This window comes from Pongo abelii, chromosome 12, assembly GCF_028885655.2.
Source record: "Pongo abelii isolate AG06213 chromosome 12, NHGRI_mPonAbe1-v2.0_pri, whole genome shotgun sequence".
In the NCBI taxonomy this organism is placed as follows: domain Eukaryota; kingdom Metazoa; phylum Chordata; class Mammalia; order Primates; family Hominidae; genus Pongo; species Pongo abelii.
In genome coordinates this window covers 52,835,735-52,856,717 of record NC_071997.2, presented here as the reverse complement: position 1 = coordinate 52,856,717, position 20,983 = coordinate 52,835,735, and positions in this window count along the sequence as shown.

Sequence of the window (20,983 nt, the reverse complement as noted above, 5' to 3'; positions counted from 1 at the left end):
TGTACTTCCCAAAGTTGCTTTGAAAATAAATTGAGTAAATAAATAACAGTCATGCTTTGAAGATCATAAAATGCTATATGAATGTATAGATGTTTAGCTACCACCATCTGTATTGTCAGTCTCAGTGGGAGTTATTGATATAACTCAAGAAGGTAGGAGGTCAAGTGTTTTAAGCATGCACAGGCCTGAGGAAGCCACAAGCTCCTCTTCACTTTACCAGGACACAGGACTGGAACAATCTGCTTAACTATTATTACTTTCTTGGGAAGATCATTATTTTAAAAATAACATCTCTTGATCCTATATTGAGATCTGCAGTAGAATGAATACCTGGGCCCTTTAAGAAATGCTACCCTTTAATTTTATTTGTTGTTTTATTGGCTGTTTTTTAATAGCTAATACATTTAGATGTTAAAGATTTAGACAAACAAACAAGAGTAGAGTTAAAAGTATTCTTAAGTTAATGGTAAATCTAATTGGGTGGATAAGTTATGCTTCATCACAATGAAGTCCAATAGGAAGCTTCCCATTTGGCAGAAAAAAAAAGGTGACAATATGAGAGAGATGAATGGGAAATGTAAATGGCAACAACAGATTAGGGTTCTTTGATCTCTTTCGTCATCTTTCTGAGCTGTTAGAGGGTAACTACTTCTTGTTTTTGTCTATGAGGTATCATTTTATACAATTAGGAGAGAAGTTAGCTGGTGTTCACATTTAAAGAAGTCAGCTGGTGTTCATATTCAATATTCCCTAGCTAGCTGCATTAGTCAGGGTTCTCTAGAGGGGCAGAACTAATAGGATATACATATAAAGGGGAGTTTATTAAGTATTAACTCACACAACCACAAGGTCCCACAATAGGCCATTTGTAAGCTGAGGAGGAAGGGGAGCCAGTCCAAGTCCCAAAACTGAAGAACTTGGAGTCCGATGTTCAAGGGCAAGAAGCATCCAGCATGGGAGAAAGATATAGGTTGGAGGCTAAGCCAGTCTAGAGTGTTTTCATATTCTTCTGACTGCTTTATATTGTAGCCACTCTGACAGCTGGTTACATGGTGCCCACCCAGATTAATGGTAGGTCTGCCTTTCCTAGCCCACGACTTAAATATTAATCTCTTTTGGCAACACCCTCACAGACACACCCAGAATCAATACTTTGCATCTTTCAATCCAATGAAGTTGACACTCAATATTAACCATCATACTAGCCAAAATAATTTTAAAATTGCCTGTAGAATGATATCATGGTGGTCAGCAAATGTCCCATTTGGAGCTTATTCAAGCCTCTCTGATTAAGCAGTGACTATACTAAGCCAGCTGTGCCAACAAGGAACAGCACTGTCTTTTTTAATAGAACCCATGGTCTAGCCCTAGTCCTGGCAAACACTTTCATTCATCTTACATCTTTTTCCAAATGCACTCACAAATGTTCCAACTCACGGTCATAGCTTTTTTGTTGTGTTATTTATTGTTTTTTAGTTTTTAAATCAACAAATAAAAATTATATATATTCATCATGTACAACATGTTTTGAAATATGTATACCTTGTTGAATGGTTAGATCAAGCTAATTAACATATTTATGCCAGGTATCATCTGTTTTAATGAATCTTCCATGGTCAAGTATTAGCAAAAGTGGACTAAGGGGCTACACTGGTAGCAAGTGAATTCACTTGTGGAATTCTAGATTCATCTAGAAACTCCATGGGATTTTCATGCCCCTGAGTAGATATAGTAATCATTAGTGCTGCTCTCCAAATGTTCCCATTCTCTTTACATGATGATGTTGCGCTTCCCAGGCTCTTAGGCATAACCATGAAATGTAAACAGAAGAAGTATACACCAATTCCAGGTAGAAACTTCAATCAGAATCATGTGATTTGGCACAGAAGTTTCCCCATCAGCTGTGGTGACCCCAACATTTCTGATAGTGGCAGCTCTACCAGCCTGGATCATTGACAAAGGATGACACAGAGCATAGCCTCCAGCTGACCCGCAGTGGGCAATAACTTAGTTTGGAGGAGAAGTAAACCTTTTTGTTTCAAGCCACAGAGACTGGGGGCTATTTGTTACCAAAGCATTACTTGGCCTATCCTAACAGACAGGAGACAAAGGCAATGTGATGATAAAACAGTAGAATTTGTTAATGACACAGTCTTGGGCATCAGACAAATTTAAGTTCTAACCTCTATCACTTCCTAGCTGTGTGGTCTTGGGACTGTTACTTAACTCCTCTGTGTTAACCTACTTCAGGCTTCTATGACAAAATGCCACAGGCTAGGTGGCTTAAACAGCAGAAACTTATTTTCTCACAGTTCTGGTGGCTAGAAGTCCATCATCTAAGTTACAGATGACTCACTTTCTAGTGAGGACTTCCTTCTTGGCTTACAGAGAGCTGCTTTCTCACTGTGTCCTCACAAAGTAGAGAGAGAACAAGCTCTCTAGTGTCTCTTTTTTGAGGACACTAATCCCATTGGATCAGGGCCCCACACTTATAATTGCATTTTATTTAATTACTGCCTTATTCTAAATACAGCCACACTGGGGCTAAAAGCATCAACATGGATTTTTAAAACGACACATACACTCAGTCCATAAAACCCTCTCAGTCACATTTCCTCATTGGTTGTTTTGAGAAATAATTTAACGTATGTAAAGTGTTTGTTCTAGTATCTGTCTCTTTGTAGGTATTTATTACATTTAACTTTATTTTCTATAACCTTTCCTCAGCAAAAAAAAAAAAAAAAATCTCATCATATAATGTAGAAAACTGAACCCTCTTATATTGTGTATAATCAGCTATCACTGAAGTGTCCCGTCTGACACTTGGTTAGAGACCATCTCTGAAGCAAGAGTTTTCCTTTGCTGCTCTTAATGCCCTAGGGCCAAGGTCCCTAGATTGCTATTCACTTTTGTACTCTATATAAGCCAAGTCATTACAGGCCCAAGGAGCCAATGAATTATACAGTACAGTGTTACCACTAAATCAACACCGTCCAAGAAGCAGTCCAGGACAGGCAATCACTCTCCCTGGGCCAGGCTAGAATGCAAATGAAGGGCAGAGAAGCAGGTCAAAGAGGACTGAATGTTACTGAGAAAGTCATTGAAAATAGCTAACTCCTGATTGGTAAAAACTCCTGGATCAGAATTTCAATCCTTAATGTGACTTTCAGCTGGAGAAAAGGCATTAAATCTAAAGGTACCCTTAACATGCATGGGGCACCACACTGCCATAGCAAATCGTGTGTATTAAAGTCTTTCACAGTGTCAGGTCTTGGAGGAAAAAAATTGCCAGCAAGCAATTTTCAGGCTAGGCAGGTGAGCTAAGTTGATTGTCGATAAAGGAGGATAAATAGAATACACTTAACTTATCCTCTGCCAAGAAAATTAGGACCAAAACTTCACCAAGACAAGTATTTGTGAAGGTTCATAACTGTGTGTCCACTTGGGGTTATAGAATGACTTATAAGATGTTGATTTCTTCCCCAGTGTATATTCAATGAGCAGCAACAAACTTCTCATGTGTTTAAGTTCATACAGATCCACTGTCACTATAGGGCCAGTCTTATACTTAGGAGATCTACAAATATATTGTGATTTATAGGGTTCTGCGAAAATCTACTCTTTCAGAATACACAGTTTATCTTTTGCTAACTAGCATGATGTTGGGTTTTGAAATTCTGTGGATAAAATATTATTCTCTTCACCTTTGACGAGAATAATACATTAAACCAAACCAGCATCTTGGTGGGAATTTGGGTCATCTTTTGTACAGAAGCTGGAGAGTTCTTGACTGCTTTAGGTTGAATAAAGTCTAAAGTAAAAATTTCAAAAATTTCAAAGACAGTCTTATCTAGGCTTCACTGAAGCCTAGAGAAGACCCAGAGAAAATGTAGCCTCATTCTCCATCAACTCTAGTTTTATGTCAAAAGTAGATTTCTCATGTTAACTAAGGACTGAATTCTTTGTAAAAAGGGGTAAGGGGTAATTGTTTAGGAAGAGGAGGAATATGCAGAAACTATTTCTTAATTTTTATTTAAATTTTGTATATTTTTTGTTTCTTTGCTTGCAAAACATATAACTGTAACATCGCTCTTCATAATTATCCCAGCATCTTGAATCTTATGTGGGATTTATATTTTAGCATTCCTTGGTATGTGTAAAATATTTGAATAGGCTGGACACAGTGGCTTATGCCTGTAATCCAATACTTTGGGAGGCGAGGTGGGTGGATCACCTGAGGTCAGGAGTTTGAGACCAGCCTGGCCAAGATGCTGAAACCCCGCCTCTACTAAAAATACAAAAAAATTAGCTGAGCATGGTGGCGGGCGCCTGTAGTCCCAGCTACTCAGGAGACTGAGGCAGGAGAATTGCTTGAACCCAGGAGGCAGAGGTTGCAGTGAGTTGAGATCATGCCACTGCACTCCAGCCTGGGCAACAGGGCGAGACTCCATCTCAAAAAAATGAATAAATTAAACCTGCAAATGAGAATTCAGAAAGTGACAAGATAATGGCCAAGGGTGGTGTCTCACACCTGTAATCCCAGCACTCTGGGAGGCCAAGGCAGGAGGATTGCTTGAGCCTAGGAGTTTGAAACCAGCCAAAGCAACATAGTGGGACCTCCATCTCTACAAAAATTTTTTAAAAATTAGCCAGGTGTGGTGGTGCATGCCTGTAGTCATAGCTACTCAGGAGTCTGAGGCAGGAGGATGACCCGAGCCCAGGAGTTTCAGACTGTGGTGAGCTATGATGGCACCTGCATCTCAGCCTGAGTGACAAAGTGAGGCCCTGTCTAAAAAAAAAAGGGAAAAAGGAAAAAAAAGGGAAGTGTGGGGGACATGACAAGATGATTCCAGGTTTTTTGTTTTTTATTTTTGTTTTTGTTTTATGATTAGAGATGAGAAGGAAAATATGAATGTGACTCCTTCTTTGTGGTTCTTTCAGCCGCAGCAACTTTGCTTTGTACCCTCTGTCTCCTGCCAAGAGAGCCCAGGGAAGGTAATGTCTCCTGGATCGTATGAAATGTTTCTGTAATGGTCACTGTAACTCACACCTTGATTTTTCCCAGGTCGCTGGCAAGTGTGATGGATTGTAATTGCTGCACATTCATGAGGGCTTCTCAAGGTTACCTGGTGAGGGTTAATGTTCAGTTCATACACCAGACTTATGAGGTGGAAGAGAAAATTTCTATTAGTTCTTCTGCAGCATTAACAAAAAATTAGAGAACATAGTCTGTGCTCTTAAAAGAAGCCTCGTTGTACTCTGCTAAAAGGCAAGAGCTCACACACAGTAGGTTATGAGTGTATGTCACGTGGAGGGCTAAGGAGGAGCTTCCCTTTGATAATGAAACAAACATTTAGCTTACCTAAGAGCTATGCAGAGTGAGGACAAGATGTGTCATCTGCAAAACAAAAATAAATAAATAAAGGCAGATTTCTAAAAGACACACATCATTCAGAATTAAATTAATTCAATTAATTATGATGTTTTCATACAAGTGGAACACAGCCTAGCTAGGAACAAAGATTTTTCTTCCTTATATTAGGAACAATGACCTATTTTTCTGTGTTTGTGGGGCCTGTTTGGTGTGGGTTGTTTTTTCCTAATTATGTTCTCTTTTTGAGTTTTTCCCTGCCAGGGCACAGTGAATACCAAAGGAAGAATAAGACGGAGGGCTATTCCTCAGTGAAGTGGAGTTTACAACCCTTGTTCATTTTGGCCAAAGGCCAGCTGACTCTAGTTTACCTAACTTGTAGAGAGTTTCAGAAAAAAAAAAAAAAAAACTGGAAGTAATATCCTGCCTTTGAGTATGGAGACAAAATTCTAATATCACAAGAGAGTCATCAGAGGTTAAGGCAGTTAGAAGGGTTCATTCATTCAACATTCAACACCAACTGTGAACACCTAACATTTGCCATGTACAAAGAAGGATGTTCTGCCTTGGACTAACATCCATTCCTGTGAGGGAAGAGAAGCAGCAGGTATTTTCATACCTATATAAAACGTGTAGTATTTCAGATATAATTACTGTGAGAATAAGAAGTGTTGGGTGAGTGGAAAGTGCTATTTAATATAAAGGGTGGTATGGGAAGGTCTCACTGAGACATTTAAACAGAAAGATCTTGTTATTGAACAAAAGTTTTCTGTCCTCCCCAAATTCCTATGTTTAAACCCTAACCTCCAATGTGATGGTATTTGGAGATGGAGCCTTTGAGAGCCGATTAGGGTACATTAGGTCATAAGGGTAGAGCCCTCATGATAGGGTTAGAGGGTTTATAAGAAGAGGAAGAGAGAAATCCTTTCTCACTCACTCTACTCCCGTGCATCACAGAAAGGCCATGTGGGGATATAGCAAGAAGGAGGCCGGCCATCCAAAAGCCAGGAAAAGGGCCCTTACCAGGAACTGAATCAGCTAGCACCTTAATCTTGGACTTCTAGCCTCCAGAGCTGTTAGAAAATACATTTCAGTTAAGCTAGCCAGTCTGCAATATTTTGTTATAGTAGTCCTAGCAGACTAAGATAGGCCTGAAGGAGGTGAGAGAAAACACACAAATAAGGGGAAAGCATCCCTGGCAGGGAAACTGAAAGTGCAAAGGCCCTAAGATGGCAGTGTGCCCCATTTTCAAGGGACAGCAGGGAGGTCAGTGGGACTGGAGCCAGGTAAGCAGTGGGTAGAGAAGTAGGAGATGATTTAGAAAGCTAATGGGAGAGGGAGATTTTATGAAGCCTTCTAGACCACTGTAGAACTCCAGCAGAAGAGTTTGTGGTCTGACTTTCTTAACTGCTGAGTTGAGAATCAACTAGAGGGGAGAAAAGGGCACATCAAGAACTCTTAGATGACTGCTTTCATCCAGGCAAGAGATGGGCTTTAGAGATAGAGACACCAGGTTGGCATTTACTCTGGCAATTAGAAATTATGGGCTATGAGGCATAAGTAAAAATGAGTAACTGATATTAGGCAGTTTCTAAGGGCCAGATCCAGGGCTAAGCAATTTACATGGATTATCTCAATTACTCTGGTGAGAAAGGTACCATTATTATAATCTGCAGTCTATAGATAAGGAATGTTCTGTATCTTCATTTCTTTATATACCAGAGAAAATAGTACTACCTACCTTACAGAGTTGTGGTAAAGATGAAATGCAATACTCCATGTAAATCACTTAGCTCAGTACCTGACACAGGGTATAAGCTCAATAAAAGATGATAATGGTTATCATTTTATGATTTCATTAGGATAGATAAAATTTTGTCCACAAACTACCTACCTGTGGATATAGAAGACTGAAAAAATCAGTACTCTTCATCATGCACTTACCTCAGTTTCAAATCAAGAGAAAGAATTAACACAAATCTGAGAAGCAGACTTTCTATATTTAACGTAAGACTCCTTTTGACAAATCTTTCTGTGGTCTTTGCCTAGAGCAACTAGCACCTCCATCTATCTGCACTGGCATTTTTCTCCTATTCTTGTTTCCTTCTCAGAGCTGTTCCTTTCCAATCCTGGCACAATGTTTCTTACTCTTCTGGGCTAAATTTCATGGTTCTCCCACACTTCTTAGAATTCCCTTCTGCAATAAAGCCTTCCCACAGTGTCACCCCATCCTGTCCTGGACATCTTCCCGGCATTTCACCACTTAGCTACTCCATAGCTGGACGCTGTGCGGATTTCCTCTTTTTCAATGTTATCTCATTATTTCATTTGGAGTGGGCTCCATATTCTTGTAGACAACACTGATGCTTCCCCCAAACACCATGGGCTTTCTGAACCTGGAAATGGAAAGACGTCTTTGACATTTCCTCCATGAGACACATGACAGGCTTATTAGACAGGGAGGTGGCACACACACAGTGCTGCCAGGAATTAAACGCTACACCCTTCCCTTTACCCTGAAATGGAGCATCCTACTGGGTCACTCAGGGTGGTATGTATAGCCAACTTAGAGAAACACTTCATTAACAATGAAATTAAAGTTTTTTATCCAGTCACTTGTGTCACTGGGTATCACACTTTATCACTTTGTTTAGATAAAGCTTTATTGGTCTAAGAGCAAAAATAGGTTTTGTTGTTGTTGTCGTTGTTATTGTTGTTTCCCCTAAAAGGCCTGGATGATGCTTCCGCTTGAAGAAGAAAATCTTTCTCCTGCCAGAGTCCCTCTTAACCTTAGCTGGGGAAGGTGATCTTTAACACTAACTATTAAAGTTTGAGCCCAGAGACTGGTGCTAATCCACGCTGACCAACCTCTCACACAGCCACAGACTTCTCCCCTGCACACCAGGGCACCACCACTGGGTGCTGTTGGCAATAAGGGAGTGGAGAAGGTAGAACGTGAGAGGCCCTCAGTCATCCACTCCTCTAGTCAGTAGTCTTCCACTCATAAATGGATAAAAACAAGAGCCATTTTTAGATTCAGGATTTCCTGGGGAGAACAACAATTCTGGCCCCAAACTTCAGATGTCAGCAGAGAACAGTGTGGGCTCTTTATGTTCCTCAAGAACATGCACACTGAGCTTCCCCCGCAGCCCCTGAGCACTGCCAGCTGCTGCTGCTGCGATCCCAGTGTCTGAGTTTGTGACTCGCCAGGAGATTGTCTGTTCCTGCTGCTTCCAATATCGTCTTGGCCTTTATGAAGGCATATGCACACGACTGCAGTGGCACCCCTGTCTCCGGCCCATTGTGGACATGACTGCTCTTCCAGCATGGCTCCCCTGTGACAGGCACCTGCTCAGCAACCTACAGACGCTCCCCCAGGTAGGTATCAATGCCCTAAATTTCCTTTCAAGCCTTCAAGGCTCACCCAACATAAATATCACACATTCCTTGAAGAGCAACCTCTACTTTCATCAGATATGCTGATCTACTTTTCTCCTAACACTCCTTACACCTGCCTCCACCCTCTGCCCATATTGCTCCCATTTACCTCCACTGGGAGTATCTTCCCTTTACCACTTATTTAAATTCTGTCCAACTTTCAAGACACAGCTTAAGTCCCACCTCCCCCAAACACCTCTGGGATCACTCCAGTCCTCAGGGTTACTACCGTTATAATTGCTAGTGTGTAATTTCACAATTAATTGTCTTCTCCCTGTTTTATGTGTTTGAATATTATCTACAAGGTTGTAAGATACTTGAGAAAAAGATCCAGATATTTTACTACTGCTCAATCTAATTCTGGCAAAGAGGAGGTGCTCAACTTTATGAAGCTACAACTGGGCCAATGCCTTATAGGATGTTAAATAGAGGACAGGATTTTGACCTCAGTATCAGAGCATACAAAGATAGTCTGGTACTCCCTCTCATAATCCCTGTGAAAGTCCACATTCTCTACACAGAGAGAAAGGATTAGGCTCTCTGGTTTTGTTTGCTACAATCTTAGAATAATTCTAACCCTGCACTGAGCAAGGACAGATTACTCAACTTTCAAAATTGAAAGATCACTCAGAAATTATGTAACACAAAGGCAGAGAAGAAACTTGAAGCCCAAAGAAGTGAAGTTTCCTGCCCCAAACCAGAGTGGATGAATGATAGAACTAGGGAAAAACCCTAAAGCTTCTGAAATCCCAGCCAGAACTCCTGAGTGAATATTTGCATGTTGCCCTTCTTCATTTTCTTTAGAGTCTGGATGATAGCAATAGAAAACCATTGGAAAAATACTTTGAGTGCTTTCTCTGCCTCTAGCTCTATGCTAGGGCATGTGGGCTATGAAGAAAATGAAATAAAAATAAAATGAACCTATCTTTGCACTCAGGACTCCTGAACTCCCTGTATTATTTTTTAAAGCAATGATCTTAACTTTTTTTTTTTTTTTTCTGAGGCATAGAACCCACTGAGAATATAATTAAAATTACAGGCTTAGGGAAATGCGTGTATGCACAAACCAACAAAACACTGTGCTTCATTTTAGAGTTTTGCTGAGCTCTCATACCTCCAGGTTATAGTCTCTTCCTGAAATCTTCAAAAATAGAGTATGGTTTTACAATTTACAGAGTCCAGATGTAGTCCTCGCCTTTTTCTCCTCCCTTTTGAGTGACTGGTGGGAAGGCAGCAATCACAGCTTCATCTCTTCCCTAAATAAATAAGCACTTCCCCGAGTGCCTCAACTCCAGATGTCACACTGGATGAATGGCTCATTTAGGGCTCAGCAGGACCCAGGTCATGCGCTGAGCTGATCAGCTTTTCTGTGTCCTGCCCTTGCCACTCAGAGAAGCTTCTCTGCCACTCTGCCTGCTTGGAAAATCCACACTCCCCTTGGGAGGCCTGGAAGCCGAATAACTTCTAGCATGGTTCTGGCAAGACTGGGGAAGAGGGGAGGGGTCTGGTGCCTTCTCTTGGGACTTTTATTAGACAATACTGGTGAAAGGCCCATGGGGTGTTTTAAGTGGTGGCTCTGGCATAAAAGATGTGATGGAAGAAGCACTTCTCTCAGAAGCCATATATCATGAGGCTTCTCCAGACAGGAGAAAGTGGGAAACAGATGGAGACGAGCAGGCAAATGCACCGCAGGGACACAGCTTGAGTGGGAGGGTGTGAGGAGGCAACTGAAGCTATCAGCAGCAGCAGACAGAGGGAAAAGACTCACGATGTGGAACCGACATATGGAAAGTCGGTGTGGGAAACAGAAGACAGGACCCAACAGCAAGAGACTCATTCTCACAACATGTAGAACCAAGAGATGAACCAGGCTCCTTCTCTGGCAGACAAAAGAAACTCCGTCACTGCTAAAGACTTACTTCTGCACCCAAGAAAATGAGTTGTCCTGAAAAAGGTTAGGGTAGGAATTCCCTACCATACTTTGCAGGAGGAACATGGTTGAAAATTCTGGGTCTTCCTAGAGTGAACTACAGTCCCAGATGGCCTGGAACTATCCCAGTTTTATGGCTAAAATTTCTAGAATAATTTCCTGTCAGTCCTGGGCAAACTAGGTCAACAGGTCACTCTACAACACCCCTAATGATTCTGATCCTTTAGTTTTCAATGAAATCTGGAAATCTGCAGCACTACCCAGGACTCCTGGTGATTCTGGTGCTAGGGAATGGGGAGGTTGCTCCACTGGGGACACTTATAAGCACTGTACATTCAATCTCCGATATAACCTGTTGAGATGATCTGGAAGAGGAAAGAATAAAAAAGGAAGAAAAGCAGAAAGAGTTGATGGTTTCTGAAAACTCAAAACCAGCCACTCTCAACCCTTTGAATCCCATGGGAAGCTTTGAAAACTGTGGCTACCTGGGCCCTTGCCTGGATAATTACATCAGGTTCTCTGGGGTGAACCTGAGATGAGGCCTCAGCAGTGGCACAAGTGAGAATCATTGTTCTGGGATTCCTGATTTCCTGATTGATGGCATGTGGTGGCAGGCAGAGAGAAGTACTGAGTGCCTACACCTGTACAAAATAGCACTGCACCCTAGCTGACAGGAGAAACGAAGTCCCTCTTTCTAAAGTATTATTTTTCCTCCTTGATGTCACTGCCCAACAAAGAAGGAGTCCCAGGTCATGTTAGAGTTACCAACTCATTTGTATTTAACCTTACACTCCAGGAATTACAGAAAATGAGTCTTCAGGAAATGTCCAGGTCTTCTCCATTCCTGAGGTAATCACGTGCTCTGTGTATATCCTACTCAAGGTTCTACCATTGAAAACCTTGAAAGCCAGGCACCTACTTCTTTATTTTCTGTGGCTAATAGAAAGGGGGAAAAGGATTTCTGCAAAAATTGAAAGAAAACTAAAAGATTCCTGTGCAGGAGAGAAGAAGCAAAACTGGTGATAGAATATGACAAAGAAGAGAAAAGAAAAGGAGGAGAGGGGAGAAGCAACACAAAGGGCTGTTTTTCAGGACAGAGCCCTTGAATCAATACCCCTCAGAATACAAAGACATTCAACGGTAAAAACCAGAGATTGACAAGAACAGTTATTGTGCATCAAATGAAAGGATATACGGTATGGCATTGATTATACCCAAAGGCTATAAGGCAATTGAACGTTAATTGGCAGAGGCCTACCAAAGGTATACAATCTTGAAGGACCTATCAGGAAAAAAGAGAAGTTGCTAAAACTTTTTAAACCTGGACTTCCTTTCCAATTCCATGGGTTCTTCAGAAGACAAACAACTCCCGAGGTTATACAACTGGGAAATATAGCTCCTTACAAATGGACAGCAGCATAGTATAGGAACCTAATAAAAGATAATAAGGTGAATAAAAAGGGTGGTATAATCCTTGGCAAAATGTATAGCAATATGAAAATTTTTGTAATAAATTGTTATAATGGTTTGCATTGTGAATTAGAATAGCAAATACTTTGTTACAGAGTACTTACATTTTATTTTTTAGCTATCACAGCTCAAAACTAAATGTAGACATGTGATTCTTTATGGTACCTTCTGGCTAAAGATTGCATCTTTATCATCAGAGCAATATATATCAGGTTTATTTATTAACACTCTATCTCCAATTGGCTCTATGCAATGTGCAGACAAATAAACACATAAATGAATAAGTAAAATATTTTTAAAGTATTCCTGCCCTCTAGAACCTTATACTCCCTGATAAATATTCTTACTGAAACATACAGAATACTATTAAAGTTAGTGATTCATACTTGCAGAAGAAAAATATGCCCTTTTCTGTAACAGGAGAATGCCTGAATAATGATAGCACTGAAATTGATGCCATCATTATCAGCTTGCATTTTTCAAGCACTCAGTCAGTGCAGGGCAAAGAACTGCAGAAGGTAATACAAACAGGGATAAAAAGCAGGCTCTGCCCTAAATGAGCCCACAGCCTGGATGGAGGGAGAGGAGGTAAACATACACAAAAAACAGTAACTCCCTGGAACCATTTTTTAAATACCCAGTGAGTTACACAGACCTTAAATGGTGTTGGATGGCAGTGCAATCACAAGCTTTTACATGTGCTTTATGGTGTCTAATCACATTCATTATCATATTTAATTCTTACAATAACCTGTTGATATGAGTGTTATAATCCCCATCTTACAGATAAGAAAGTTGAGACCCAGAGCATTTAAGCAGCCGGCCTGGAGTCACAGAGATTTAAGTCTCAGAGCCAGGACTCAGGATGAGTGCCAATGGAAGCCTGTCCTTGGAGTCCAGAATGAACATCAGAAGCAACCCAGCGACAGCAGGAGACTGTCCATGAATGTCATCTGGCTGAACCTAAAGGCAAGACCTTTTTAACTTATCTCATTCAAGCTTATTCTTTATACTCTTTCACTAACTCCAATTAAGAATATTTCATGCTCATGATAGGATTTGCCATTTTTCCCACTTGCCAAGTCCCTGATTATTCATCATCATCACCAGCAACAATAGCAGCAGCAGCAGAAATAGAGAACTACTTGTTCAAGTAGTAAAACCTTCTGTGGAAGTCTAGTGCATAACAATGCATACCTTCCCCTGTCTCTAACCCTCTTGTTTTCTAAAATTAACATCTCTGAATTATAGAAAGACATGCAAAGGGGCACGGATCTGGTATTTTAGCCGCTACAAAATAAGCACAAATACAATAATGGGGCGACTTCATACTTACTTTTGTCATTATAAAATCTAAGACTGATTCATGGACTGACATGCAGGAAGAAATAAAATTCTTTATCTCCTTCCAGGGGAGAAGGGTTTCTCAGTTTCCTGGGAATAAGCATTATTAGAGTAATATATATGTATATTTTTTTCTATTGTGCTTCTTCGGTTTTACATTTAGTCAACATTCTCTATTATTCTGAGCAACAGACTCTTCTGAAATTTTCATTTCTGTAGATGATGTATATTTTTTATCTTTTTTCTGTGTCTTCATTGATATTTTAGTGGAAATTTGGGAGATGATGTATCAGCAGCAACTAGCCAAGCACCATTTTAAACTAAAATCCGATGGAAATTTAATTTGATTGCACTACAAATGTTAACTTCATGAGATTTTTTTCCTCCCATCAAGTGTGTCTCTCCTTCCCATTAGGCATATTTGGATAGTGCAAATGGGTGACTTGACTGGAAGCAGAAAGAGATTCATTCCATTCCAATTTTGAATATGACAGTTGTGAAGTCAGGCTCATGACCTGTGTGCCAATTTACAATCTAATAAAAATTTAAATGCTTGAATTATTAACAGAGAGTGAGGGATGGAGCTTAGAATGGAAACATTTATAATGAAGTGACGATTTTCAGCATAATAGAGTTGCTCATTTTTGGAACATCCTGTATGCATATTCCTTGTGGTTTCATAGTCCGTAAATTGTTTGTTGCTGGGTCTCATTTTGAATTCTCTTTACTATTTCATTCTGTTCTGCATCAGCAATCAGGGCAGCTGTGGATACTAACACAGTTTAATTTTTTAAAAAATCATATGCTTTATGGTCAGACATACCTGGATTCAAATTCTGATTCTGATTTTTACTTGCATTGTGAGATCTGATAGCGTGTTTCATCTTGTTGACCAAGTTAGCCTGCAACAACTACCTTGTAAGCTTTTTGTAAGAATTGCAGTAAATAAGTGAAAATATTTCTGACAGTGCCTGGCATGTAGTAGTTGTTCATTAATGAGTATAAGAGCTTTTCGCCATCCTTCCTTCTTTCTTCTGCCATGTAATTTAGAAGAAAGAGTCCTCAAAGATCATGCATTAATTGATTCAATAAAGCATTCATTCATTCATGTGACATTTATACAGTGTCGACTCTAGGCCTGGGAATTCTCAGGGCTAAGAATATAAGAAATACTGAGACAGTCAAAAATGTTATAGACTAATGAAGAAAATAGGCCTGTTAAAAATATTCTATACTAGGGAAAAATGAATGATATTAGAGAAAGATGTTTAAGGTACTACAGTGACACTAAGAAAACATTTTCTTGGTGCTTTTGAGTATGTCAGTTAAATCCTTTGAGCTTCTGTTTCTAATTTTTTAAAATTAGATTAATAAAAATATATGATGTACTTCAAACATGCCAGTGCAAAGCCTATGATTTCTTTCAAAGAGGCTGAACTACAGGCCATTTTACCCAAACTCATACATTCATTCATTTTAAAAAGTGCATCCTTGGAACGAGCACAACCAAGAAATGCTTAAAACGAGTCTGGCCTGTAACTCATGACAAAGACTTGTATGAAGAGATGAGCTGAGCCAATCTGCATCCTACCAAGAGAAACCATAAGAATCAGACAATTAGCATCAGGAACCGAAAATCAAAGCATGCCCAGAGAGCAGAAGTCATAAGGGATAGTCAAGGCTCTTTTGGTTCAGGAGCAAGCTACATGTAGAAGGATGCTTGAGTCAAGTAGAAGATGGTAGATGAGGTTAGAAGTAAGATGAAATAAGGATGAAGAGTAGAGGATGAGGAAGGCAGCCAGAGTTAAGGTGCAGCAGATACCTAGAGAGGGATGGGGAGGCCAAGAAAAAAAGAGCATTACAAAGAGAGAATGCTTGCAGAAATGAGTAGGAAACAGCAAAAGGGAGCTGTTTTCCCGTTCTAAGCCCCATGTGGTTTCTGATCCTGTGTGTTTTTGCTTAAAACCTCCTACCTGTATTACTGAATAATTGAATTTATCTATGTTGAGCACAGCCAAAATAGCCCTTTGTTGGTTGTTTTTTTGGTTTTTTTTTTTGAAATTTTTCTAATTTTTTTTATTATACTTTAAGTTTTAGGGTACATGTGCACAACCTGCAGGTTTGTTACTTATGTATACATGTGCCATGTTGGTGTGCTGCACCCATTAACTCGTCGTTTAACATTAGGTATATCTCCTAATGCTATCCCTTCCCCCTCCCCCCACCCCACAACAGTCCCCGGTGTGTGATGTTCCCCTTCCTGTGTCCATGTGTTCTCATTGTTCAATTCCCACCTATGAGTGAGAACATGCGGTGTTTGTTTTTTTTGTCCTTGCGATAGTTTGCTGAGAATGATGGTTTCCAGCTTCATCCATGTCCCTACAAAGGACATGAGCTCATCATTTTTTATGGCTGCATAGTATTCCATGGTGTATATATGCCACATTTTCTTAATCCAGTCTATCATTGTTGGACATTTGGCTTGATTCCAAGTCTTTGCTATTGTGAATAGTGCCGCAATAATCATATGTGTACATGTGTCTTTATAGCAGCATGTTTTATAATCCTTTGGGTATATACCCAGTAATGGGAAGGCTGGGTCAAATGGTGTTTCTAGTTCTAGATCCCTGAGGAATAGCCACACTGATTTCTACAATGGTTGAACTAGTTTACAGTCCCACCAACAGTGTAAAAGTGTTCCTATTTCTCCACATCCTCTCCAGCACCTGTTGTTTCCTGACTTTTTAATGATCGCCATTCTAACTGCTGTGAGATGGTATCTTTAATCACTATGTTAATATAAAGTATCAGGGCCAGTAGTGATGATATGCTGATCTTCATGCAGGGATATAACCCCATCCCAACAATAAGGAAAAGGCATACAGTTGTGTCTCCTAACCTGGAAAGACACTATGCTGAACAATCCATACTATGCTGTACAAGCTCCTTGACTAAATCCCCAAATGATATGCACTGAAGTACACCAGAAAGCCAAAAGAATTTTTTATTTGTACAAAGCTGCTTAGCCCATAATTGTAGACAGACAATTCACCACAGGTCTTTGAGTTTCTGCAGATCTTGCAAGCAAGTCACTAACTGCCATTTTGTTCTAGCCTATCTTTTCTAAGGATGGTTTTATACAGGCCGTTTTGGAAGACAGTATCTCTCTCCAAAGCAGAGGGCATATTTGTTTGTTTCCTTTCCAGAATAATAGTGGTAATATTTCCCTCTGGGGAAAAGGGCATGCTTGCTTTCATTCCATTACAAAAGAGTTGGGTTTTCTAAGCTCAGGCTTCTTTGGTGCATACTCATTGCATGCATAGCATCTAGCCAGGCTTTTCTCTATTGTCTGCCATAGCACCTGAAGGGCCTTTATTATAGCACTTATCATAATGCATCCGTGTCCCTTTCTTATCTGATGCAAACATGAAACACCTGCTGCTTGTTCTCCCATGAGTAATACAGTCCTTAGTCTCTGACCTAGGAGTTTCTTGACTCTGCCAGCTTTAAACTCTGGCAGGCTAATTTTCACCTTGCACATACAGTAAAATCTAATGTTTTTCATCATTCCTGATATGCACGTGGCATCTCAACATGAAGCAGTGTTTTAATCATCCTAATCAATTAAGTCAAATGGTATTTGTAGGACACAGTATTGACCACAAGTATTGGCAATTTTTTTCGTCATGGTCTTTTCATTCCTACACACTATGATGACTATTGTATACATGCTTAAGTATTAGGTGTAATTTTACCAAAATAGACATAAAAAGTTCCCATTTTATACTTTATTTGGGAACAATGATCAAAACCAAATGTACATGTCTTTGATATGGGCAATGGTGTCTCTAGGAATTGAGGAGAGAAAAGATCAAATGTAGGTATTATTTCTCCAAAACAGAGTCCCCTAAGTAGCAACAAGAGCTTCAGATGTAATATATGTAAATATTGTGTAAATAAATATACATGTATTGTAGGGTATGCTCTAATTTTGTTTATTTATTTTTTAATAGGGATATATAGTTAAAAAATTGTGGGGCCTATTGTCATGTGGATAGCCACTATTATATGCATCCAAAGACGTAGTTTCCTGTGGTCTTGTTCACAGTACCTAACAATATGGAAAATACCAAATTATCCTTCAAATGTCATTTGTCGAGAAGATGTTACATGTCACTCTAAATATGTAGTTTGAGAGTTTCCAGTCTAAATAATATTTGCCCCTGAGTATTGAATGTCCAAAAGCTGAACTTTTACTTAGAGGTGCTTGGGTTCTCAGAAATACATTTACATGAGGTGCTTACATGAAGCAGAATGCCCAAATAACCATTTATAATGGAAAAAAATCCTTCTGGGAGCTCATTTGCTCATATTCTCTATCAGGACCCTTTTTTCTTGGTATTAAGGATAGATGATTTAGTTACAATGCTTCTTGTCTCAATCAAAACTCAGAGTGGCACTGACCTGAAGGATACTTCTTTGGGTCATGGGGATGTCTGATAAAGCATCCTTGCCTAAGGCAGCAGGATTGCTCAGGTGGACTAGATAGCACATCTTTCACCTTCCCAGCCTCAGTACCACTTGTTTTCCTATGTCAATTGCCTCACTCTGTAAGCATTCCTTTCTTTGTTTTTAATTACTGAAATCGTATACATTAATTTTAGATATATTTAAATAGATAGGGATAAAGGGAGAAATCACTACCAAGAATGGTTAACCTCAGAAATTTTCTACGTATACCTGTAACTGCACATGAATATATTCTGTATTACAAAATCATAGATCCTACTGCACATAACTTATGTTGGCCTGTCTGGTTTTCACTAAACTATATATGATGAACATTTTTTCATTAGAATAAGTAAATAATGACATGCATTATGAACGTATAATATTCTATTATAAAAATATACAATCATTTGTTTGTTTTTTGAGCTGAAATACATGTAGAAATCTCCAAGAAGCCTTTGCTGCCCACTCACTCCTTGGTCTGTGTTATGTGGCCATCCTTCAACCCCCCATAGGGCCTTTATCATAGCACTTATCGTACTGCATACCTTTCCCTTTCTTACCTGTATACACTTATGTCTACTTAGCTCACTTTTTAAAATCTTCAGTAGCTAACTAGTTACTAACTCATAGTGGGTTCTCTAACATATTTGTTGAACTGAATTGAATAATACGATTGTGGTTAAGATGCTTCTACAAACATATTTTCACACTTGTCCAACAATTTACTTGAGCTAAACACCTTGAAGTAGTATGAATGAGTCACACAAATACAAATCCTAAAAGTCCTAAAGCTTTTTGGTGGAGAGACAGTGATTATGTTAGTATTTCTGGGAAGGAAGAAATATCCCAGATTCGTATTCAAAAAAATTTTTTTAATAATTTTGCCATTTGCCCTTGTTATCTTTCTCGAAATGAGAAAAGGAAGAGAGGGTGGAAGAAAGATCTGAGAGAGGAAGAAGTAAATATAGATAAATTCTATCTCATAATGTACACAATATTATGTAAAATAGTCTTCAAAATATCCAGTTTTACAGGTCCCCAGAGCCCCCATAGTCTCTTATGTCCACATTCAAGACAGTTCTGTTAATGTTGTTTATAAGGATGTGCTGCCACAATTTATTGTACCACTTTCTTCTGTCCAGAGGGACATTACAAAACAACTTTTTATAATCTCAAAACTGGATGGAAATTTTCTTGCAAAATGATACATAGTGAAAGTATTATAAAGAGCCTCCCAGGCACTTGTGCCTCAGAGTCTTGTTTAGAGAAAAAGATATCACAGGGAATAAAATTGCAGTAGGGTTGAAAATTTTCTGTTCTTTTCTTTCTTTTTTTTTTCCATGACTAAGAATGAACAAGACCCAGGTTGTTCAGGGATGAGAGGTTTCACCATTATAACCCTGAAGGCAGCAGCATTACTCTCCATCTGTGCCCATGCCTCTTCCATTTTATGAAAATGGAAGATTTTATAAATTTGGCAAACATTAGTCTGTCAAGCCAACTGGGCCCTAAAGAGATACAATCATATGTGGCAGCCCCTCCCAATCCTGAATCACACAGCACAGAACATATGATAAGCCAGTAATTAGTCTGTGAATTCAGTTACTCTAAGCAGTCCAAATGCATATTTCAAGCTTTGATTACCCTTCCATCAGAGATTGTATTTTTCCTTTTCTTCAATTAAGCAAGCAACTACAGAAAAAGCAGGATTTTAGAGACCTGCAACACCTGGATGATTGCAATTAGATGTGGCTTCAGAGGTGGGGAGGTGGTTCTCCACAGGAATATTTACCAAGTATATAAAACAGGTAAATTAGAAGGTGGCTTTTAACATTACAAAAATATTTCCTAGTTTTAGTTTTCCTGAAAATTACATTGCAAAATTTTCTTCTACTATAACATTGCTGTAAAGAAACCCTGCACTGCAGTCCAGTATGCCTGAACTGTAAGATAAGAGGGTTGTACTCTCCAAAGCTGCTTTGAATTCAAATAATATGTGAACTGCACAATATAGAGTCTGGTACAGGGATCAGGCAAAATTTTGAAGAAAAGTTAGAAAACAGGTAAGCACTGAAGGTCGTTGATCCCTACAGGATGATTTTCTTGGATTTTTGTAGAATTTTTCGGGGACAGATTGGTTATGTCAATTAATGTAACAATAAACATTTGGCTTTATTCTCTTAGCAAGATGTTGAAGAGCTTTTCCATAGCACCATAGTGAGTATGTAGAAGAACTCACAAGCGTATTTAAAAAGGGAAAGCTAGAACTGCAAGCAGCCTTGATGGTCACCCTCTCAGCTTCCTTAATTTACAGTTGAAGAAACTGAGATGCATGTACCCCAAAACTCACGTAAATTAATAATAATAGAAAAAAAACAAAAGTTGAATCTCCTAGGTGTCAGGACAATCCTCTTTCAAGACACCTCACTATGCCCCTAGTCACGGAAAAAATTTTTACCTTTGTTACGATTCATACTGTAATTTTCACAGACTTCACTGAAGCATTTGCATCTTCATAGTTTTGATTCAATTGATCAAAAACTATCAAGTCAACTTTAAGTACACTTGGGTTGCATCTAACCTTTTAATGACATATCTTCATTGCAGCACTTGCTTGTTAATCAAGGATGTTGCCGCTCATGCATTGGTAAAGATTTCTAAGCCAGACAGAAGAGGCTACTTTGCAGACATTTTGTAAAAGAAGTTCATACCTCAGTTGAGGAACTAAGGTTTCCAGAGGTTTCTCTTTGTTCAGAGGCTCCAGCAGCATATGACTTCTCTCTGTCTATCCAGTGATCATTCAAAGCTCTCTGGGGCATAATAGGTTGCTCAACAAGCATCTCTCCATCTCATCTGAAGTTTCTGTGTGTTGTGGGTGATGAACTGGAGTTGCCTGATTATGAAAGTCTTTTGCTGGT